This window comes from Diorhabda sublineata, chromosome 4 (genome assembly GCF_026230105.1).
Source record: "Diorhabda sublineata isolate icDioSubl1.1 chromosome 4, icDioSubl1.1, whole genome shotgun sequence".
Lineage (NCBI taxonomy): Eukaryota > Metazoa > Arthropoda > Insecta > Coleoptera > Chrysomelidae > Diorhabda > Diorhabda sublineata.
The window spans coordinates 6,018,246-6,045,006 of NC_079477.1; the positions used below are offsets into that span (position 1 = coordinate 6,018,246).

The 26,761-nt window shown below is 32.1% G+C and overlaps 1 protein-coding gene across 1 annotated transcript in view; it reads right to left on the minus strand.

The window, feature by feature from the left end:
* LOC130442345 (protein unc-13 homolog A) overlaps positions 1 to 26,761 on the minus strand; it is a 194,818-nt gene that overhangs the window by 45,637 nt on the left and 122,420 nt on the right. The window lies entirely within an intron of this gene.

The following is a 26,761-nucleotide window of genomic DNA, read 5'->3' on the forward strand; positions in this document are numbered from 1 at the left end:
AGCAGGTTTTACTATAATTTGAGCGAACTAAGAAAAAGTATCATATCAAAGTTATACAAAAATAATTTCACGAAACGAAATATAAAACGACTGGACAGTACATTTACTTCGATATAGTTTTCACGAATTTTTCGTTAGTTTTCATTTTCTTGATCTCAAATATAACTTCACTGAATAAGTCGTGTAGATGATACACAGATCGCGCTGCCACTGTCAAATCCATATAACGTTTATGAAGTACCAACTTTCAAAAGACTATGTCTAAAATTTTATGACATTCCGATTGGTCAGAAAAAAGTGACAGCCATTTAAGTGAAGCTACTATTGTTATTTTCAAAACAATTTCGTATGTTAATTCATCATTGGTTCTTGATGAAAAAAAGTACTGTACCAGCTCAGGACTATCCAGGCTTTGTTCCATCGAAAATAACCATTTGTTATTGGTTTGCTGAATTTAAACGTGGTCGTATAATCACCGATTATGGGGAACATTCAGGTCGTCTAATTGAGGTTGTTACTCCAGAAAACATCAAAAAATTCCACAAATTGGTTACATCTAATCGTAAATTGGAATAGCGTAAGATATCAAAAGACAGTGTGTTTACAATTATGCATGAAAATTTGATTATGAGAAAGCTTTTTTCAGTGGATGCCGCATTTACTCACAGTCGATCAAAAACAACCACAAGTTGATGATTCAGAGCAGTGGTTTGCCATGTTTACAAGTAATAATCAAATTTTTTTCTTCGATATGTAACCGCGGAATCAAAACATCATCATCTGAGTGGACTACGCTCGGTGAACCACGTCCAAAGCGTCCAAAGACACAACAGTCAGCTGGGAATGTTACGGCTTATTATTATGGGATACACATGGAATATTGTTCATTGACCATCTCCAAAAGGGAGAGACAACCAATAGTGATAACAACATAGAGCTGTTGGATTGTTTGAATGCAATAATCGAGTAAAACGGTCCTTATATGTCGCAGAAATAACTACTGTTTCTCCAAAACAATGCACCGATTCACAAGTTGATGGCAACGATGGTTAAATTAAACGAATTACACGTCGAATTGCTTCCTTATCCACCGTATAGTACAGATCTCGCAGATCTTCTACAAGCATGGCATCGAGAAGTTAGAGAAGCATTGGAATGAAGATGTTTTGCTCTTAAAGGAGATTACATTGAATAATAAAATCGATTTTTGGCAAAAACTGTGCTTTTCTTATTTAGTCACACGACTTATTGAGTGATATCTTGTATTTGACCACCTGGCAAGCTTATTTAGTAGCTTGTACGAAGTCTAAAATCTATATATAAAACACGTGTGACAAGTGACTAGCAATGAAAACAAGAAAGTTATAAGACGATATATATATTGCATTGCATCTAGTTCTTTCATGTCCAAATAAGATTTAATGTTCAAATAGAAAAGTTTCGCGAAAACGTAACGTTCTTGAAATATAAAATTAAAAATTTGATTTTATTTTGAAGGCAAGTTAGTAAGTTGTAATGATGAGGACAATATGTTATTAGAATGCAACCATACAATTGATATTGGAAAAGAACCAGTATAGACCATACAAAATTACACATCTCCTCTCAGAAGACTAAAAGCGGAAACGCTTATGAATATGTAAGCATATGCTGTAAAAACTGGAAAACGTGAAGGGACGAATAATAATTTTTGTAAAGAGAAACGATATAAATTTTTAGGAAAGTGAAATTATTTATATAAAAAAATCTGTAAGAACAGCTGCCTTGGAAGTAAATCTCTAGCAACCACCGTCTAGGCGTTTGTTTCTGATTTTACTACCAATTTAAGTTTGAGGAGAATATAATCTGCTTATGTACATAACCAAATCCGCTGTACTCTCATTTATTCAGGATAACGATAGAGAATTTAAATGAGAAGGGTGTGAAATCTCAGCGAGACTTATTGCGTGGAATTGTAGCTAATAGAAAAAATACTGCCAGAGGTGGTTCAGTTTATGAAAAAATTGTTTCTGATAAAGAAATTGAGCAAATAATTTGAATATAGGGTTGAGTACCCTCGCGTTTTGAATATTTAAGTGACCAATGTGATAATTATTCTTACTTCTTTCATAGTCAATGATTTGATATCCTTGCGGCAAAATACTTACCAACATATTTAATCGATTATTGTTAAATGTTATGTATGTATATTCGGAATTAGGTGTGAGAGAACAGCCAAAAAAAGAGGGTCTCAAATGAGAAAATTAATTAGTTCGGTTTATATTACTTTTTATGAAACAAATTTAAAGAAATTCAGTTAATTTCAGGGAATCAATTTATAGCGACAGCTCCAGTACATTTTCTGTGAACCGATTGTAAATAGTAAACCTTTAATTTGATAGAATGTATACTAATCTATTGCAAATACTCCTTGAATTTGTTAAAAAAGAGTTTCTTCTAACTACGTAACAGAATTTTGTTCAGGATTACCATATATATTTCTAATTTGGTGACCAATAGAAATAAGGTCAACAGACGAGTGTAGCTAACTAAATTCATAAGACCATACCAAATATTTTATAACTTTTTCAGGAAAATAAGTTTTTTAATGGGCAGCTTATTATATTTCTGGACATAAAAAGTTTACACTCAATGGAAAAATTATGAAGAGTCGGATAAAAGTTTTTTTCTATAAATTTTTGTTTGTGAAACTTTCTGTTCGAAGATTTGAAAATGGGTTTACAAATATGAAAAGAATAATATGAAAAGATATAAAATTTGGAGGCAATCGCATACAGAAACAATCTTATAAGCAAAAAAAACAAAGTTCGGAACTTGAATTTAGAACCAATGTGAAAATGAATGAATGTAGATACTCAATAAAGTATACCGTATCAAACATTTTCTATAAATAGAAAAAACATTCAGTTCAGTCGTCTATAGTATAAATACATAGAAGGAAGTGCCTACAAAACGTATTAAGATGTCCGGAACAAGAAGCCAAGAGTGTATAGCCAACAGGCTAATCTCTTAACAAAAAGATAAGACATCCCAGAATCTCCCATAGAACTCAGGGGAGAGTCTACGCGAGAAACTGCTACGTGAATGAGGCTGAGGACCTGTCGAAATGACAGGAGGTTGGTGGAATGTCCTTCTTCGCACCCACTCGCGGATTTATGCGCGCGTGGATGCTTATAGGGCGCACGTGTGTCTGTGTGTGTCTACAAAACGTAAAAAATTATCAAAAATGATAATGGAAAGATTGTAAGCAAAAGTCCTAACCATAGTTAATATAACATTCGACGGAGTAATAAAAGAGGCTGCAAGGACCTTTGGTGAAGCACCCGTGTAATTAGTGGCTTATGCAGACGCTACAGCACTAGCTAGCGAAAATAAATGAAAATGTACTTCAAGAAGAAACACTCATATGAGAAGCAATAGAAAATTAGAAATAAATGACAGAAAGATCACATACATAATCTTATATTGAACCACCCCCCCAAAAAAAAATTAAGTTTTGAAAAAGTGGAGAGACACCATAGTAAATAAGTAAATAAAAGAAGAGATGAAGGCTTACACTGCAGAAACTAAGTATCTCACGAAAGAGAAAATCTTAGAATATTAGGGACAAATAAAAACTATGAAAATTAATATAGAAGGCTAGAGAATAAAGAATTGGCATAGATAATCCAAGAAGTTGCAATGTTAGACAGGAAAATCCATATTAAAAAATGAAGCCCATAGTTAATTCAGTCAATCTTGACACCATGGAAATTTTTCTATAGATATATAACTTAGTTGAGTCAAACATACCTATCATGACCAATAAAAAGTACTGTACCACTTCAAATAATGTTAAAAATATACTGTTCAATTGCCACATTTAGCTAGTGGTGGAATCTGAAAATAAACTATTAGTTCTTTCAGGTCACACTATGCGGTTCTCTTTATATGAAAATATGAGCACGGGAAGCAACAACACATGAAAAAAGTTGAAGATCCCTAATGATGTAATTGCAAGAATCAACGATGTCACACCAATCACATAATTTGAAACAAATTATAATTAAACACAAAGAAAATATTCAGTTTACACCTGACGTCACATATATACCTACAATATGGTCCCGCCACAATAAGACTTGCTAGAACCGGGTCCAAAGACATATTTAAAAACTGAACCAATGCAGAATGTTTAGTTGTTTCCTTTTTTCGCCCAAAAGACACTGCGATAACGTAGATTATATAAAAAGCCAAATGTCACCTAATTCAAGGAGTTGTATTTTTAATTTTTTCCTGCTTTAACGTTAAAGCATTGACTTCAAGCATATATAAGTTAGCTACCCTGCGCATACACAAATTAGAAATATTTTTTGAAGAGACATTCCTAAAAACTGGGTAGTTTATATAGATGTGAAAGAAATGTTAGAAGAATTTTTTTTCCGGAAATTTCAAAGTGCGACCCGATAGAATGCAGCTGCCAATACCTGTGATCGCAATCTTGCATGACCATTTCGATGTGCCTTCTATTGTCATTTGTTCCGCTTGCTCAATTGAATCAATGTGTGTGTCTGGGTCCACTGAAAATGTAGTTCTGCGATTGTCCATACCGGAAACAAAACATTTTCAAATACTATTAAACCAACAAAAATAAAATTAAACCCTTGAGTAGATTGGCCTATGATAATAAAATCTGTTAAACCATGTGTGATTAATTAAATTTGGTTCTAGTTTTCATAATAAATCGGGTGCTTTCAAATATACCTTCAATGACGCTGCATTTTCTACTTTATCACAGCGAGAGTAAATTTTTAATATATTTCGATTATGAGACTTATATCATTTGTAGAAACTTTTTTGGTTAGGTTAGCTAATACTGCTTTTATAGTATATAAATTTTCTTCAACAATCCTCAGTTTCCAAGCTACGAAGATTAAACTTCGCTATTATTAGTTGTTGAGATTTTCCTTTAGAAGTGATAACTTTTCAACTCTAAGTTTATTGAAAGAAAACAAAATGGCATGATGAGAAATGGAGTTTTGATGATCACACAACGTAATTAATTGCTATTGATAATGACCAGGGCGAATATCTTCATTAATCATTCTCAAGAAATTTTATATTATGCAAAGTTTATTTTGAATTAGAAGCATTTTGCTTACAATTTTATTTGGATGTTCTTTGGTTTTTTTATTCAATTTTCAAGACAAACTATGATATTTTCTGTAGTCAAAAATATGAAATTATTTGTAATATAAATAATTACGTTACTGGCTTTAGAATAGATTCTAAATATCTATCACCATCAAGTTAGAAATATTAGTAGGACTGATAAACATGAAAAGTAATGCAGTGATTAAATTAGGGATGTAGTGGTTTTGTTTTCAAAAATAATCAATCAAATGAAAATAAAAACAAACATAAGTGTACATATCTCGATTGAGAGGAATTAGAATATTCTCACACGACAACAAAACTAAACCACAATTGTAAAAATCTCATCATACAACAGTAGATGCTCTAGGTAATTGTGGGACGGAAGTGACGTATACGTCGTTGTATCTTTATCGTCATGTCGAACCGTAGATTGCGATAACCGCAATTAACGGTGTGTGTTAAAAAAAAGGCGATAATGACAAATTGATAAAGTGTGTTAAAAATAGTGGTAATGGTAAGCAGAATCAACTGTGTTTAGGTATTTTTTTAAATTTTACTTACTTTCAATACTATTTTTTCATTCTAAGCAGAATAGAATCGTCATAAATAAACACACAAACAACAAGATACAACCATTATATTTTAGTTGATTACTTTTCCTTTTGCAGGGACTGACTATTATGACAATGCAAGAGAAAAAGCCCATTATCAATTTTTTATTCATATTCGAGCGAGGAAAATTATAGCACCAAAGACAACGCCGCTCGAATTAACCCTATGTGGATAGTTTAGTTCCTATTATTCCACTTTATAGTCTTACACTAATTTTTAGCCATGATACTTTATAAAATAACAACTATACGTATACAGGGTGTCCCACGACGAGTTAAAACTATCTGTATATGGCAAAATACTTATAGTAAAATCATGACAATTTTTTTACGTCTTGGCTTTCAGATACGATCTTTTTAACTGAAATATTCTCAAAGATGGACAGGTAACTAGACAAATTACCGCAGGGGGTCGCGCAAGGATCTATACTGGGACCGGATCGATGGAGTAGTATATATGATAGTTTGCTTAGACTGGATTCGCCTATTGGTATGCTCTCGTTTCTTACGCCGATGATGTGATATTTGTGATCACCGAAAAATCTGCAGAATGAGCGCCATTTGAATTGAACCAGACAATGAGACGATCAGGGGTATGGATGACAGATCACGGACTTCAACTTGCTACGGAAAAAACTGAGCTGAGATTTTAATCAATACAGACAAGACTGCCCCTTGAGATCAGGAAATCGAGTCAAGATGCGAATTAAAGTATTTGGGAGTGACCTAAGATTCGAAGATGTCTTTCTGGCCCCATATCCGGAAGACTGCTCAAAAGGCGGCCCAGAGAAAAGCAGTTTTAAGCCGCTTAATGGCGAATATTAACGGACTGATGGCAACACTGTACAGGGCGGAGGTCTAATCAGACGCCCTGAGAATAAAGAAATACTGCAAAACGATTATCACAGTAGAGAAACAAGGTGCACTACTACTACATTACCCAGCTTTTGATGAGACATGACTACTTCCGACAGTATTTTCACAAAATGAAAAACATACGGATACTTGAGTGTACGTATTGTGAACACGACTCAGATGATTCCGAACACACGTTCTTCGTGTATAATTACTGGAGGGGTTTGAAAAAGGAAGTAGAGAAGACTGTCGGCAGCATCCCTTATCCCCTTATCGTCTAGGTGTTGCTGCACAAGGTACAATAGTGGCAACTGGTTACTACCTATACAGAATGAATTCTTAGGCAAAAGAATGTAGACGGCTGCCGATGACGATATCATAGAAACGTAACAATCGGAACAACATACGTGGAGAGACCCACCAATCAGGAGTCATATCACAATAGTTCCTGATTGGACGGAGATGGAAGAAGATGGCGGTTTAGTGGATATGCAACGGTAGTTCGACATATCTATCAGCATTCCTAGTGGAATTTATTACTTGGATGCTGCATCTTCTTTGAAAAAACATTGGTTGGAAATATTAGGTTTTATTATTTACTCAATTGCTAATAAATGTAATTCGGTTATTAAATATTGTTCTTACTCTAAATATTTTTTCATCGGTGATAATTTATTGTAAGAATTATTGAAAAATGAAGTATCATATTACTGATATACATTATTTTTGGACTTGTTGTTTATAATTTTTCTGGAATTTCAGTGACACTTTCTCAGTACAATTTTAAATGCAGTTACAAAGTTTTCATTACAAATAATTTAATATTTTTGACATCGTTGTATACATTGAAAATTGGAACAAATATTAGAAATGTTATGTTATTGCTTGCGCGTGTTCCTAATATTAATAAATCACGCTATATACCATGAAATTAGAAATAAACATTCAGTATATCATACCTTGTACTAAAAAAAGCACCAAAATGTGTTGTAGTTTTGAAATTCTATAATAAAATGTAGTCTTAACGTTACTGTCTGCAATAACACCATCGATATATTGTGAGTGTAAAATTCTCATATATTTACAAGATATTTGGCATCTACCTATCGTCTGAGAATATATTGTTGGTAAATGTGAAAACACCCAAATAGCAGGATTTCAGTGACAATAATTCAGAAAATGTATGGTACAAAGAATAGTAGGTAACATAAAACGTCACTGTTTTAGCTTCCATGTTTGATCTTACGAAAATCTTGATGATTTCGTATGGTTTTTGATCCGGAAATATTTTCTCGAATGAATTTTTTGATATTCTCCTTAAATCTTAGGTTTCATTTGCGAGGATCCATATTTCAATTCTAAATATTATATTTTATGCAAATTATTTATGACATTCCAACCTTACTTTGGTCTTTAACCTCATATTGAGAACTATATGAATTAATAGATCACCTACCACATGAAATAATTATGAAAAAGTATAAATGGAATATTTATATTTTATATTATCAAAATTTCTTCAAACAGAATCAAATACGAAGAAGAGAATTTTTAGAAATTGTTTCTCTTATGGGATAAAAATGTAAGACTTCCAGTACGACACTGGTGTAGACAAAGGGTATGCAAGCAGTTTATTTTTGAAAATTTGAACCACTGTAAAACATAATGTAATGAATATAAACTAAAAGTAATTCAACCTGATGCCCTGGCGCCAGGTATTTAACGCATTACGTCGTACATTTTCCGTATACACAGAGTATTCTCCCTCTACCCTCCATATTACATATAAATTAAAAATGTATCGATGACAGAGAAGACGTAAACAGTTTGAGCAAAAAATACCATTATATGAAACTGTAAGTTCCACTGAGTATGTCCCGATCAGCAAGTATGAAGTTTGGAATGTGGTTACTTATATAAGTAACAGTTAATACAGGTATCTAAAATACTACCTCAAATTAGTTAAGGTGAAGGGTTCAACTGTTTTAAATATTCTTAAAAACTTCGTACAATTGCAGCGTTCTTCCAGACACCAGAATAAAAAATGTCTGAACTGAACTGAAAGCAAAACTCAACGCAAAGTTTTTATAATTGAAAAAATATTTTAACGGATTTACAACTATCTGGCGTAACTAATTTGAAAGATATATGCGGCATAGCAGAACTCCTTTAGAATTGCTGAATATTGTGTTAAAGAAAGGTATGCCTGCAATAGAATCAAGAAGAGTTCTTTAAATTAATATAAAACAACTGACGCCTCAAGAAGAAGATACAAAAACCGTTTTTATTCCTATTTTTCCAATAGAAAGATATATAGATAACGTTATTCTTGATTTATTATTATTTCTATTGCAAATAACGATAATTATGATATAAACATCATTAGAATTATGACATTTCAAACTACCAATACTTTTCCATTTTCCCAGAAAAAATTTATGTCGTTAATCTAGGAATAATAATCACAATATATAGATTTTTGTTTTTCTATAGTTATCATCTAATGACAAATGATGTTATCTATAATCTTTGTACCTCATTTTAAAAGTTTCAACGTTTTAAAGTAACTCATCATAAAACTTCGTATGTAACTTTCTTCTTGGTTGGCCAGTCCAGTTTGCTCCTGCGGTTTCTTGAGGTTTTGTGTTATTAGTGCATGTAAATGGAGTATAAAATCAAAACTAAGAATAAAATTGTTATGGATGGTATATTTCACACATCTATGAGTGATTTGACGAGATAATTTTCATTGTTTATTATTTATTATTATTGTTTTCACAAACATGCATTTGTTGATCTGATTTGATTAAAATTTTGCATCATTGAAAGATCTAAATATGTGTAATATGAAGCCCATATTGCTTATTCATAACTATACTTTAATTTGAAATTAACCTATATAATTGATGGATACACGAGGTCGTAATTTGGAATAAATTCTTGAGTATTTTGTTGCCGTATTCCTAAGCAGGTTGATAGGTAGGGAGGCACCTGTTAAATGGTTCCCAAGAACCCTAGATATCAATTCTATGGACTCTTTGAAGGAGGGTATTTGATAAGCTAAGTTTTCATAAATCCCGAGTAAATTGGAACATCCTGTATACATTATTTTTGTATATCGCGATTGAATCTAAACGGTGGAGAGTTGAGCATTTAGAAAAATGTTAGTATAGAATTTATTCCAAACTAAAGACTTTGTGCAATAATTTCATCAACTTCTCTTTCGAATTCAATTTTTGTAACTAGCATATGCTGTTCAGCATCAAATTGTTTGACTCTTATTTTATTGTCATAATTCTAATTATTTTTAGATCTTAACAATTTAATGTATTCCTAGATTTTTTAGCACCAAATCCATACAGAATACAGAAATACAGAAAGATTAATACCTAAGCGAATTTTGTGAAAATCAATTCAGCTTCAAAAAATACCTGATAGGCAATAAATGTTTGCGACATTTCGATTTCAATTTAATTAATCATTTCATCAAAAGTTAATAAGTTAGTTAATAAATAATTTTTACCATCCATCAATTGAACTTATTGATTATAACAGAATAGAGGCCGAGAAAGCTATTCTAGGGTTGGCAAAATGTGGTTTTGCCAATTTAGCAGTCCTCGATCTAGGACAGGAAAGCCGATGTTCATACCTGGGGTGTTAATTCAAACGGCGGTTTACCTCCTCTGCCGTGTTTTGTTTCAAATTATCAAATTGTATTTACCTACTGTTTTCTAGGTATTTAATTCTTCTTGATCAACAAAGGTGGAGTCAATAATGAATAATTACAGTTGCATTAATAAATATGCCACAACTCATCGCTGTTACTAAATATTTTATTGTACATTGCGTTGCATTCTACAGGATTTTCTATTTAGAAAAAACTCTCTTTTACAGAGTGAGTTTTATGTATGGAACGCCTCAATTATCTCGAAAATGGCTTTTGCGATTTTTATAAATTTTTGTACGGCCGATATTATGATGGTATCTACATTGTTGCCAGATTTCAAATGGATCACCCTGTATATTTTCCACTTATTGAAATACTTAAGAAATACTTATTTTTTTTATCTAATGTTCCCTATACCCAAATGCCTAAATTTCGGAGTTATATAACTATATTTGACGTTTCAATAAAATATATAAAATATTTTTGTTGAAGTTTATTGAAAGTCACAAAGGATCTTTTATCTGAAAAAGAACGAACAACAAGTATACGTGTAATATCTTTAATAATTTATATCCTAACCGAAATCCCATAACAAGATCTACTGTCAGGAAATTAGTAAAAAAGTTTAAAGAAACTGGTTCAGTAAACGATTTATCCAAATCAGGCCGCAGAAAGACTGCATCAACTGAAAACAAATCTTTAGATGTTTGTGCCCTGTTAGAAGACGATCCATATTTCAGTACTAGACAAATATCCAGGAATCTTGATATTTTGCAAACATCCGTAATGAAAATTTTACGTGATAATAAATTCCATCCATACAAAGTAACGTTGGTTCAAGAGTTGTCAGAGGACGATTTTGATAGATGAGTTCGCAGATGTAATCATGGAAAAATGTTTTGCGATAAGTCAATTTTTGTATTAATGGAAACGTAAATTGGCATAATTGTAAATAATGGTCACGTAACAATCCTCATTGGATGTGTGAATCTCACACCCAATATCCCGAATAATTGAATATATGGGCTAGAATAATACGTGACAAAATAATTGGTCCCTTTTTCATTGAGGGTAACTTAAATGGTCCGGCGTATTTAGATTTATTGGACTATACCTGAGTTGGTTCGGACATTTCTAAATTTGAGTAAGTATTCTCAATTACATTCAAAAAAAATTTCATTATTAGAAATTTCGAGACAATAAGAATATCCCAATATTTGGCTACAACAAGATGGTGCCACATCTCACTACATGTGTGGCAAGGCAATACCTAAATAATGTGTTTCCTAGAAGAGGGATTGGAAGGCCTGTTTTTATCAAATGGTCCCCGCGATCACCCGACATGAATCCTTTAGACTATTTCCAGTGGGTCACTTAAGAAGGATCGTTTATAAAACAAAACACGTGAATATTCAGGCTTTAAAAAATTACTACAGAGATAAGAAGAATTGGGCAGTCAGGGATGTTGCAAAATGTATTGCAAAGTTTTAAAAATCGCATGGCTTGTTGTATTGAAGTAAATGAACAAAATTCTGCTGTAATCGCCTTTATTGTATGTTTTCTAAAATTTGTAATTTTTCCACTTCATAAATGTGGATCTACTTCTAACATGACACGGACATTTAAAGATTTGTTTTCAGTTAAAGCAGTTTTTCTGCGTCATGTTTTGGATAAATATTTTACTGCACCAGGTTCGTTAAACTTTTTACTAACTTAGTGACACTAGACCTTGTTACGAGATTTGTATTAGCACATAAATTATTGAATAATATTCAAATAAAACGAGTTTATTCAATCGTAATCCCTAAATGTACAATATTTATTGTAATTTTTCTGTAAATCTACTGTAAAGTATTAGATCACTTATGAAGTCAAAATACGTGTCAATAAAAACAAAAATAAGAATAAATATAACGGTAGTAAGACCCACCGCATCATATGCATATGAGACATTGATATTAAAAAAGGCAGATGAAGCCATGTTGGAAAGATTGGAGAGGAAGATACTAAGAGGAATCTATGGAGGAGTACACAGAAGAGGGCTGGAGGAGAGGAACTAATAAAGAATTGGAAGAACTTAATGGAGAAGATACAATATGCTTGTTTATTAAGGGACAGAGAGTGAGATGGTCGGGACATGTTGAGAGACTACATAGAGGTCGGCTGCTGAAATTAGTGCTGCAAAGAAGACCAATAGGGAAAAAGAGAAAGGGGGGACCAAGGAAGAGATGGTATGATTGTGTAATGGAGGACCTAAAAAATAATGTGCAGAATTGGAAAGAAAAAGCTGTGAACAGGAAGGAATGGAGAAATATTGTCTGGAAAATGCAAAATAGAGAACTTTTATATACTTAATATATAAAACTATGTAATATTGTCATTCTTGCCCTAGGCCTTCAAGGCCTGTAGAGCAAATTAATATACTGTAAATGTACCTATTACTCCGAAATTATGGCATTTAGATATAGAGAATATTAAATGAAAAAAAATCAATATTTCCTAAGGATTTCTAAAAACACAAAGTATATACATTCGAAACATTCATTATTTATTCATTCATTATTTTTCCGGAAAAGGGAAAGATCCGACAACAATGTAGATATGACTATAACACCGGAAGTATCACAAGATCCTTGCTCACAAAAATTTATGAAAATCTTACAAGCCGTTTTTGAGATAATTGAGGCGTTCCATCAGAACTCTGTATATTGTCCAGCGGAACTCTGTTCTTTATTTAAAAATATAAGCAAATACTGGTGTTCATTTGTTGCAAGATGCGGTGTTGACTCATTGCTAGGTCAAAAGAAAATAGAGAACTTGTTCAGATCTAAAAATAAATTATTCTATTTATATTTTCATCAATTACGAATTTATACGAAGCATACTGTATATTCATATATTACTTGCAATTGGAATTTTGTATATTTGAAATTTTCATGTATATTTTCCAAAATATCAACTGATTACAAATATATAAGAAATTGTGTTAAATATACCAGGTGCCTTAACTTTAAGAGCAGAAATCAAATCACCACATTTATCAAAAATTTCTTGGCAAGGAATTTATTATTCATAAATTGTTTTGTCTAATTTGATTTTAACTGAACTTAATAGCAAATTTTGTTTCAAGAATGAATTCAAAACTATATAGCTGCAAGGATAACGAACACCAAGATACGATTTAAAAAAAGAGTCATATTCGTCGCGGCGAATATAGGTTCATATTAAAGCCTTGAGTCGATAGATTTATAAATTATCCAGAACGGTTTTAGAGATAGAAAATAAATAAAGATTCCACCTCTTTTAACACTTATAGTTTTAGTAAGTGTAGGAGCTATTCCTTCAAAAATAAACATAGAAGCTTCTGGAAGCTATTGGAATTAATTTGAGTAAGATAGAAGCTGCTTATAATTAGACTAAGTAATAGTAGTAACTTGAACTGAAATGTGCTACAAACTAGTGTAATTGATTATAACAATTTTATTGCTGATTCGATTTCTGCTAAAGTTGTATTCAAATACCATTTTCAACTTGCAGACGTGTCACTTTTTATGTGTTTTAATTTTAATATCAAGACTCAATTATCATTATTTTATTTTCTTCAGAAAAAGAATACAAAGGGTTACTAATAAATTTAAAGCAATAATCAGAGTTGACAGGAAATAAAAACGTAGTTATATTATAACAATACAATACGTTTTTTTCCATCCATCATCTTCCAAATGGGGATTTCATTCCTTTTGTTCGTCCAGTTGAGTTATATGAAACATTTCTTTCAGATGTTGACAGTGAATCATTTCCTAATGACAAATATTATAGAATAATGTGCTTTGTTTTTACTTTATATCATAATCTTTGTCAATTATACTAAATTATTAAGCAATATTTCTTATTTGTTATTAACACAAAGTTGTAATGTCTGTTTCCGTGCTATTTTAGTTCCACACCACAAGTGCTTTAATAACCGCATACAGAAACCAACCAGTTGCACATATGCACATATTTGGCAAGCTTTCAAATTGTCAACGAGGTTAAACTATCATCAAGTTAGTTTCTACGGTTTTCTTCAGAATTTTGATCTAACAGACTTAAATTAGTTGAGAAAGTTACATTTGTACTGAACATGATATACCGTGATTTACTATTAATTCTTTGTATTTTATAGCATTCACCTATTATTAACAAAGGCAAGATTATTAGCATTTCGTGTGAGTTTGGAACAATGGAGTATCGCTTTCAAAACAGCTTGAAACTTAGTTTGTTCCTTCAACTGGAGATTAGAGGTGTATTATACTCAGTGTGATCCAAAAATATGAAAACTGTTTGCTGTATCTATTTCAACTACAATGTACCGTACATTTATGTAGTAAGAAAAATAGAAACCAGTTTAAGCTCGTCAGCCTACTACTACGAAGGTCGTCGGAAACGTTTCCAATCTTAACATAGAGTTTAGCCTTATCAAATAAGATGATAAAAATATTAAAGCATATATACCTATGGAACGTTGTGAAGATTTTTTTGCAAAATTGAGTATCAAGCTGTAATTTAATATTTGTTTTGGAAATGCAGTACACCTACGCAAATAATAGAGGAATTGGACATGTGTATACGGAGCATCTGAGCTATCAATTGCGATTGTGAAATTTAGGGGGGCCGGATTCGAGGGTGACTGACTGACTGACAAGGAAGGCTCGCGATGATCAAAGACTGCGACAATCATCAAAAAATTCACCAAATGGGAGTAGACTGCCGCCGAATTGAGATTACAGGGATAGAAGAGTCTATAAGCATACGAAAAGAACGCTTTTGCTATATAACGACAAAAAATTGTATGTGTAAGTTTCTACGCGTTTGATGACAATTTTTCTTACTAGATCCAGTGCGCATTTTCCAGGCCTAATTGACGCTGTTTGAGCACAATGTTTGCGTGAATTCATAACGCTAAATAGAATTTATCTATCACTACACTGCTGAAATGAAAATACTGACAAGACAGTGGATTACTTAGACGGGAAAAGTGATGGCGATCGGTTTTTGTGGTAGTATGGGATTCGAATATCTTTAAAAGGGTGAAACAATAAAGTAAAGATAGAAATTACAAAAAAGTTACAGCATCTGAAGAAAAGATTTTGTCATTTTGTCATTTTGTCACACTTCGGTTATTCGCCGTGGCTAATATTTGCATGATTTGCACATCGAATTTGTTGTCCACCCACCGTAATTTCACGATTTGGCTTTCAGAGACATTTTCTTTATTTTGACCTCAAATTAACGATTGCAGGAGACAGATATTCATTAGACGAGGACGTTTTCACATACGTGAATGCTTATTCGGAAGAGAAAGACGGTATCTAATATCTAAGGGCTAAAAAGTCTAGAGTATCGCAATTGTTGTTAGGCCCAGATAATAGATTATTTTAATTCGAGTTAAAAAGGTTTCCATCATTTTGAGGACACAGTTCATTTCAAAAGAAACAATTGTCAACTTATTCTATAAGTTGGTATTGGAACGACAAAGAGAGAAGCCTGAAAAATATGCCAACGGCTTCTCCATAAGAAAAACGCAGCTTGACACAATTTGTTTTTGCTTTTCGAGTTTTGGGCCTCTCGAATTCATTCTGTTTTTGTACATCCGAGTTATTTACAAGAATCAGCATCTTCTGGTTCTTTCCGAGAATAAAAAAAAATGTAGGTAACATTTTGGCCTATATTTTTGATATTGGAAATTTCATAATGTAACAAAAGAAAACTATTCTGAAAGGATCTCTCCAGAAAAACAGAAAATTCTGGTTTAAATGGTAGTATAAGTGCATTACTAGATTCTATAACAACGCTATCGTCTTCAGTGACTAAAGGTAGGCTATTAACCTTAGACCTATTAACTTGATCTACCCATTCGTACCCGATCTGCTGGAAAAAGTTCATTAAAGGGAAATTGTATAGATCAAATTAATAGGTTTTAGTTTACTTTCAGTCTCTGAAGACGATGACTTGGTTATCGAAACGCGCGTCAGACAATATAATTATTGATGTTATAGTGGTAGTGTAAACAATGTGTTCAGTACTTTTCTACTTTGTTAAATTATTAAGCGGGAGCGTTTGCATAAAGGTAAATTTTCTTGAGAAATATAGGAGTTTTTGAGTTACTCGTTATTGGTAGGAGAAACTGTGATAAAATTATTAGAAACTTATAGCGAAGAGATATTTGGAAGTTGCGAATAGGGAAATTGAAGCAAGTCTGTATAATGGGATAAATTTTGTAGCCGAGTTCAAGTATAATGAAGTTTCGAGAATCGACCTCAAGCGAAAGAAATTCTGAATTTGTATGGAAAGATGTTGAGCAATTATCTATTTTCTCTGGCAATAAACTGTACTTCTGTTTATATAAATAAAGATAATATTTTGAATCGCATATAAATGAATTTGTTTGTTATTTTAATATGCTTCTAGCTATTCAATATAATTAGAACCGTCTTTCTTTTAAGAGTTTCAGTTCCAATTGTAATAATCCCAAAGCTAATTTCATTTAATTAAATTCAAAAATAGCAATTTCAAGCTTATTTTTGAATATTTCTAAATTTCTTGTCAAGAATTTGAAGTATTATATTATGTCCTCATTCCAGTTTTTATGTCTAGCGGATGCCAAATTTCTTTCAATAAAAAACAATGTTGTTCAACATATCTGTGTAAATATGGACAAACAGAAATTCGTGTAGCACTATCAAATGAGTGTTTTCTTTGTGTATTTATAAATCAAAAATTAGAGTTTCCACGTGATAGATTTCTGCTAAATTAATTTCAAGACGTTATCATTTGTTTTTAATTGACATTGCCATGGAAATTTGAATTTACGAGGGTGGTCTATGAAGAAAAACAAACACTTTTACCTTTTTCAGAGCAGGTTTTCAATTAATTATGTTTATTGTTTTTTCGTTTTAAGAGATGTATTTGTGGGTCCAGGATTCATCTAAAGTTATAAAGCAATACAAAAAATCCGACTCATTTTGCTTAAACCTAGTCAATCAGGCCTGGGAAACGCGGCTCCAAACGGGTGGATAGATTAGGCATGTCTAATTTTCCATTCAGTTTATTACAAATATTTTTAACAAGTGAATTAGAAGGAAAATGTCCTGAAAATGAATTTTTTTCATATATTACTCTTGTCTTCACCAAATTACTTTCATATTTATTGTGGATATATAAAACTTCCAAATGCGAGTTTTCAACATTTTTTCAAGCGAGCAAATGGTCAATAGCAATGTATAAATTATCTTTTGGGAAGATTGCCTAGAGACAATTTCCTTTCACTTAAAAAAATATAGTTTGGTTGAGGACTAAAATCTGTCAGGATAATCTCACGGAAAATAACTTCGCTGGGTGAGAGGTCTCATTAGAGGTTGAACCAATGCGTTGGGATGAATTTCAGTGCGTGAGCATACTTCTTGAGATATTTCTTTTTTAACTGATTTAATTTGAAGGTCACATGCAATTACGTCGTTGGGTACATATCATGGAACATTTAAAAGAATTCTATACACTTGTTACTGAAATCTAGAATTCCTACAATTGGGTTGGATGCAGTAACCCATAGTTGAATACCATCTTGATCAGTATGTGTGTTGTCCAGGTTAGTCGTCGGTTCAGATAAATTCCAAGGTATTTTGCACATTATTTTTGCTGTAGACCTTTTCTATCTCCCTAATTTCATTTCGATGGCCGACGCAGTTTTTGGCCAAGCCGAACGCTCGTTGTCAGTCAGTCAAGTAATATGGTTACGTTTGAGTTTCGAAATCCAAATTTTATGATTATAAATGATGTTGCAGAGTGGCAGTACTTCCCTTTTATTTGCGTAGGTGAATTAACAATTTTCACTAACTTATACGATTATCATCTCTGTATTTTCATCAATGTTCATATTTCTATTGTAGAATAAACTATATTCGTGTTATCCAATTACATAAACAAAATATTGAGTGGAATAAAATAGTCTTTACATCAATAGCAAAGGGGCTTCTTAATATTAAAATTCGTTTAGGTACTAAACAAAATTGTCTTCGCATGGTAGTAAGTTGAAATGGTATTTGAGTAACAAGTTAGCGTGTTTTGTGTTAGCAAAAGCATATATATTGTGAAACATCCAACAAACAATATTATGAGAAATGACAATGAGATTTAGCAAATAATATTTTTCAGATGTTGAAATTATAACAAAAAGATTTTTGTATTTTACAAATAATAATAAGAAAGAAACCTTCGAGGATATGAACACAAGAAACATTGTAAATGCATAATAATATGTATACCCTGATTTTGATCAAATATTTAGTATTTATTTGATGATTAATTTTATAACAAAATTGAAAATGATAATAACTCTCCAGTTCCCCTAATGAAATTGTAATATTAAGTAAAATTTGTTTTTCACTATTTTTTTCTTAAATACCTTCGAGGTATTTGCTAGCAAAACTAGCTAGCAAATCAGTTTCCATTAATCCTTTTTAAAATGTGAAGAAAATTTGTATGTTTCATCAAATCACAAAATAATCGATAGTGGAACCTGATGATTTATATAGGCGCTGAACCGAAACGAGACTGTTTACAGAAGTTCGGTTGCTTTGAGACTAAGCTAGACTACTTTTGTCAGCCTGGATAATTTTTCTAATGATATCAAAAACAGAGACGACAATCATAATAATCAATTTATTGGAATAATAGTTTTACTGAAAAAGACCTTCTTTAACACAGAACTACAAAATGTCGGAATCAAAGAAGGAAGATGATTTTACAAGAAAAAAGTCTTGTAAAATGTATGCTTAGTGCTTTAGATGAGGGTGATTTAAAAACGAAAGCAAAGGATACATGAAAATGAAAACTACGAAGATATGGAAATAAAAGAAATGAGCTATCATAGTATTGTTGTGGTAATATAGTGCATAAACTTTGTAATGGTTTATGTTGTTGTACACAACTAGTTTAAATCTAATATATATATATATATATATATATATATATATATATATATATATATATAATATAATATATAATATATAATTATATTATATATATTATATTTATATAAATAAAATATGAGAATATATTATATTCTCATATTTTATTTATCTACCGTTATCTTCTTCCTATACAGAAGACGCTGAAAGTCATCCGTATAACATTTTTAATTATCGATCTCTCATTTTGCTACCCGCGTTAACCTTGTTGACGTTTTCTATGATTCTGTCTATCCCAGTATAAGCTGCACTTCTTTGATTATATTAATAACCAGCTGACCAGGCGAACTCGATTCTCTATTTTTTCATTTTTTTTTAATACTAATTCTGCTATTCGGGACTAATAAGATAAAAAAAGAAAGTTAATAAGTCAACAATTACATTATGTCAAAGGATAAAAATTATAACACATCTAAATTAGTCAATAAAATATTACAATTTTTATTGAAGTACTTAATAATACATGATATTTTTTGTTTGTTTGCCGGGCGAGTAAACAAACAGAGCCGATGGTTTTACAAGACGGGAACGGGCAACATACAATTGACCATGCGAGAAACATGGATTAATACCACAAACACTTAATCACTGCTCTTGGGATTTGTTTATAGTCATAGCGAATACTGAATACACTGTTTACTGCAACCACTACATCAACACTCACAATTACATTGTCTGACGCGCGTTTCGATACCCCAGTATCGTCTTCAGAGACTGAAGGTAAACTAAAAACGCCAACGGTTCCAAAAATTCCAACTTAGTCATAGCGAAGCAAGTCGTACTGGAAACTGCAGTCGTTTAAACTCAAATGGTAGGTACGTCAGTCGGAATCATTGGGATGCGGGGTATCAAAACATCTTCTCCATTATACTTTCCTTTCAATAGATTGCTTCTATAACGTTATTAAGTAATTTTTCGCTAATCGTGTGCCGTTAGGGTTGGTTAGGCTCTTCTGCCAAAATTTGTCCGCCGCCTTATACGAGGCATGTCGATTTCTCAAATTTTCCTTTCCGTAAGAACTATCCTCATACTTCAAGAAATATAAAAGAAGAATTAACCAAATCCGTTCGGCTGTTTTTGAGAGTTGCCCTTAGCAACACATTCATCGATATCTACACGTTATTACCACATTAAAATTTAAGACACGAACTGTATGTTGCTGTAATATTGTAGAGAATTCAATTCTCCATAACTTTTGTATTAATATTTTTTTATACCCGGACTGTTTTCGAGATAGAGAGCATAAAGCGCGCGGTCAGGAATTATCTGAGGTCAACTGGTAGTCCCGATCAAAAACTCGTTTTATTGAGGTTACATTGCTAAATGTTTAATTATCGTTTTTTTCAACTTTTAGATTGAATTCTTTTTTTTTTCGATAATTATCTATTTTTAATTAAGTGACAATTTATTTAATAGTACTTACCCGGCCATGTTATTAAGAAATTGTTGAGAAAATACTCAAATTGTATTTTAATAATTGTGATCTTATTTATTCTAATGACTTTCTATATAAATAAAGAAGAGAAGAAATAAAAGTTTTTTAAACGTGTCATTTTATAGATTTATTATTGTTAAAAATTGATAAAAATTTCGAGAACAAGTTCTCTGCTGCAGAATTTCAAATTTCCTCTTCATTGCCGTCTTCAACGACATTTGTCTCGAAGTAATTCATGATTTCTGGGTCAAAGTTTCGATAATAATTAATATTAGTCTGATATAGTACAGTATTCAGACAAGCCTGTCTATTACACTGGATGAAAGCTAAAGAGCACTGTAACCCCGCTTTCTCGCATCCACATCTTGAGTCACAGCCAATTTTGCAGTTACAGAATATTGTATTGAGTAATTCATCTGGTGCTGTTGCTAAAATAGTCATGATAGGTACCAGTAATTCGTTACGCATTGTCCAACCCTTTTCCAAGGATTCTAAATCTTGCCGTAACCAAGTTTGGGTTTGATAATACACGCTATTGAAATGTTGGTGAGCGGTTCTACTCGTTGGTGGAATATTTGATAACTGCACAGGCTTATTCGACTTTGACGACTAGAAGTATAGCGCATAAGGATATGATCGATAATATCCACAGATTTCGAAGCATTATAAATTGCTAATAAGGTTTGCATTCCACTCTCAAATAATCTCTGAACCGGACAGTTTTCTTCCTCAAATGCTGCAGCAAGTTCACGGATTTTAAATGAGATCTACTTAATTATTTTCTACTTCAAATGCTATCAGTGTAAATGAGAATATAATTACAATGTAATTAAAATATGTCCCTTAGTAATTTTTCATTTACCGAAAGAGATTATGAGTGCTATTGAAATTCAAAATTATTAGAACGAAAGATTGAATTTAATCTAAAAGATAATGAAAAATGATAATTATACATTAAGCAATAAATAACCTTAATATTACGAGTTTTTAATCGGGACTACCAGTTGACTTCAGATAATTTTCTGACTGCGCGCTCTACGTCCTCTATCGCGAAAATAGTTCAAGGTATAAAAAATTGTTAAATACAAAAGTTGTAGAGAATGAAAGTCTCTAAAATATTGATAATCAATATAAATAGCGTAAACCCCACATAAAACGAGATATTTGAAAAAAATTAAAAAAAAATTGATTTTTGTAAGCTTTGATCCCTAACTCAAAACTTTTGAGAATAATTTTATAAAGCCTAAATCCAAATTTTGACGTGGTAATATACTGGGTTTGTTGATTATCCTAGGTCAACCCCCTATAATAACAGGACTATATTATAATTAATAATTTATTTCTTGTGCACCTATATAAAACCACATAATCATAAATTATTTCAAAGAGTCGAGGTTTTTCCTTTAGTATTCTCTAACTTTACATTTCGTTTTAATATTTTATTGACAGTTTTATTCACATTTCACATTTTTGCAACACTCCATACTCCAAAAACTTTTTAACGGTCATGAAAATATCTGTTCACTATTCTCAACTTAAAATTCGATCCTGAAAGCTGAAACTACAAATATATAGCCTCATTTGTATTCTATACAAAGAGATGTTCGATACAGACCATCTGAAAAATATCCTGATTTTAACTTAAGCACGTGAAATATTCATACCTAATACGGCTTCAGAAAAATATAGGCAAAACTTTCTAATAAGTAAGATATTTATGACTTTTCACAATTTTAATGTAGATACTAACACATATCAAAATTCTTATAAATTACACAGTATTGCTTTCTTCTCTGAGACCAAAGTCTTGCAAATACTTAAACCAGCACTTATCCATTTCGATACAAAATATCTCTATGATCTGCTTTCAATTATAACAGAAACTGTTGAAATTGGCCATGAGATAATTAATTTTTTGTGATATCCAATATGTCTTTTCCAGTTGGACAGAATAACACTTCTTTGTGGATAATGCAAATGAAGAGTAAAAAAATATCGTATCCTATCTCTTCCAGTTTATTTTTACTCCTGCATGTTGCTACTATTACTATTCATTTCCACGGTATGTAGGTCATAGCAAATTTATCTGTAAAATCTTATCACAGACGTTGAAGTTTTTATCAACACCTCTGACAAATATGAAAAGCTGAGCAGTATCTGACACGTCCTCATTTTCATTAAGCGCAGAAGAGTACCACCAAAATTTACGTCTTTTGGAGACGTTAGTGCGCTGTGTATATAAGTTTCCTTTTTTGGTCTGGACACAACATTGGACATTTTTTCACAATCTTATTATTTCCTCTACTCTTACGTTGGGACGGGTACTCGATTCTTTTTTCTAAATAAAAACATCTCACACACGGCGTACCTCCGTGATAAGTTAATAATTTTATCTTTCTACGTTCATGGAATAGTGCAATAAACATTTATTGCATTCAACTATCATTTAGTGCTTTTTCGGTGAGATTGTGCTATTTTTCAAAGAATTGCGGATTTTATTTTATTATCAATGATATTTATTATGTACTAGATCTCGAAATTACTAGAAAATGGATTTTTCTCTAAAATAAAATATGATTACAATTTATAAACACAAACGTAAATGTCTCAAACATACGCGATCACAACTATCATGATTTGGATACTGCAGCTTTGCAGTTCTAGGAATGTGACTCAAAAATTATTTTTTTCTTCATGGACGTGGAAAAAATATTGGATGCAACTCGTGCAGATAGTGTTTATTGCACCGACGAGTCGTCAAACTCTGCCTGGCGGCCTCTTTAGACAAATTCACGTCGCGTGCACTTTTTACACTTGTTGCATAAACAATAATTATTAGGTGTATAGATATGTTGTGTAGGTAAATGTATAAATATATGTGATTTTTGAAATATATAGACAATTGTTGTGCTTCAAATAAATTTTTATTTTCAAATTTAATCATAAAACTTCCATTTACAAACCTGTCGCCGTTTGTACGAAGATTTGTCTAAATCTAAATCTAAAAACGGAATTTCTTGAAATTCGGAGCAAAGCCGAAGCAATAAAAATGAGTCATGTGACATCTTGTTACACTTCAAACTAAATAGCTGTATTATACTTAATGTTCAATTAACCCAACCGTTCATAAATAAATTATTGCCCTACAAAATCGCGTTCTTAAATGTAATTGAAACAGTAATAAAACTCTCGGAATTTTGAATTATGTTTATCCCTGGTTTAAACGTACCATCTTAATTAGAAGTTCCTTCTACAAAATATTATGTTCGATAAGATGTTACAAGGGCGGAACCAAGGGTCATAACAAAACGGATAGAATAATCCCTTGAGTAATGAAGGTAACACCGTCGTGAACAATAAAAAGAACGGAAAATCTCTTGAGTAACGCAAAACTATGAAATTCATTTTTAACATGAAATTCGTAGCTTATTTTCATTATAAATCACTGCATTATGTCAAAATTGTACGTACTATATATCAATCAACTTATTTTATGCAAGTTGACTGAATATAATCGATAGAAGGAAATTAAGTTGTATCAAGATTTTAATTTGACTTAAAATAGTGTGCTCAATCTGTGGATCAATTTTGTGAAGAGAAGTCTAAATAATCTACCATAAATTATAACAAATATAGTAAATAAACACTGTTCAAAAGCAATTAACATTCACAGATTTTTTTTGAAAAGCTTGCAATCGACTAAAAAAGAACTTGCTCTTTTCTCACTTCGATGTCTAAAAAGAGCACACACATTATAGATATTTTTCCTACTCATTTTCTTCTCCAAGACAACATGAAAATCCATAGAAAACGAGGGCCGTTCTAATTTCAATCTCCGATAGGATATAAATAAAAGTTCACATAAAACAATAATTTTATTACCAAAAGATTGGTACACTTATGATTAATTTTTGACATAATCGCCGAAAAGACAGATATTTGTTGCCAATGTAGCCTATCGCTTCTGTAACAATAGAATACAAAACAGACCTTGAAACTTCTGAAATTTCTGTAGATAAAGCAGTAATGGTGAATCTGCGGTTTTCTTTAACCGTTTTTTCAACTCGTTTAACCAGGTCATCCGAAACGACAGATTTGCGTCCTTGGCCCCATTCATCATGCACACCATTACGGCCATCTTTAAACTTTCGACACCATTCACGCACAACACCATCATTCATGAAGTTTTCCCCATACACACGACTTCTCCGTTGGATACCTTCAGCACTTAGGCTTTCAGCCTGTAGAAAACGAATACATTTCGCAATTCACACTTGGCGAGAGCATCAATAATGGCGGACATGTTTACCTAGTATAACGCCGACTGACGCCTAAATGTTAAAAATGTCGACCACAGCGCATGCCTGCTTTCTGCTGCCCGCATAGCGTCTACATGGAGCGTTCGGGGTAAAAAAAAAACTGCCTTCGTAGAACTTTGATATCTATACAGTGGAAGCTAAACTTCATGTTGGGACAAAAAGTTTAAATTCCTATATTATTCTGATGAAAATAGTAATGTTTCGAAGGAAATATAATGTTATAAGTTTACAGTCAAGATGAACTTTCTACAGAATGTTTATATATTCATCGAATAAAGAAATATAGTAAATATATGATGAGAAAACAAATAAAACACGAAAAAGAAAAAAAGACACATTTTTTACTAACAACGAAGGCAGTTCATCCTCAATAAGAATATAAATCTAATTATCAAAAGGTGTTTCCACGATACGTATCAAGTATGTTAAGGACTTGATTTGGATTCTACTTAGTATGGAATCTCTTTAGAGTAAATGTTGAACATTAACAGGCCCAAATGGCAACCTTGAGGAACTCCTGACACAACCTTATTAGGTTTTGTAAGTTTTTAATCGTTATATTGTGATCAATTATGACAGAAGCCTTGATAAAGTTAATATCCAAAAGGCAAGCTGTAATTGACTTATAAAATGTTTTAAAATATACATGGTATATCCAAACACGTTTGTATCAGTCGATCTTCTAATGAAATGATGTTGTGAATATCTAATATTGATATCATCCAATATAAAGAAAAATCTTTTGAACACTTTCGATTGTATACATGTTTCCTGTCCTTAAGACCTTCTTTCATGTTTGTGGAAAAATATTATTGGGCAATGATTTATTTTTTCTTTCTAGTTAATTAGTGTTTTTTGTGTGTTAAATTTTTAAAAAAATTTCCAATATTCATAGGATTTTGGATGAAGTCTCTCTGATAATTAAGATTATTATCATCATACAGATGGGTAAAAATCGCTATTGTGAACAGTTTTTGCAGCGATGGACAGAGAATAAAGAAGACTCTATAGCTCAGCTTCCAGGCATAATCTTTCAAGCAAAGATATTTGCAAATTGAGCCTGTGCTGAGCATTGAATGAACAGAAAGCACAAGAACAAATACATTTATATCTGTTGTTATAACCGACGAGCTCTTAAGGCACTCGACGCGATGGATATCATCTCTAAAGTGATATAATACTATAGCGATCAGCGTCAAAAGCTGTCAACGGAGAAGTGAGTGAAACTTTTGTAGATACCTGTATATTCTGGTGTTGAGAAGAATTGAAAGAGGAGACAGGTTAGTGAAAAGTACTACTAGCTTCCTCAATTCCATTATTCGAATCTATCATCCAAATCTAATGAACAAAAAAGCTAGGATGAGTTTTCTGAACTAGTGATTGGGAACCACCAGCATTCGACATACACAAATCCTTCTTCGACGGCCATCCAAGGTATTGGGGGACACCAATATTTAGCTCGAAACAGATCAAGAGGCTGATTGCTGGACACGGCAGATGTGTATCAGGGAAGCTGCTCAATGTGCAAGATAGAAATGCACTCCACGTGTTTCTCTACTGAGATTACTGGCAGTGTAATGAGGAAAATCATCTCAAGATGTTGGGCATTACACCATGATGGATAATATCGAAGATGCAAAGAAAGCAGGAAACTCCACTACACGTATTGTCCAAATGCGCTACTCTTCGCAATGATCCGGGAAACACGTCAAAATTAAGGAGACATGTAT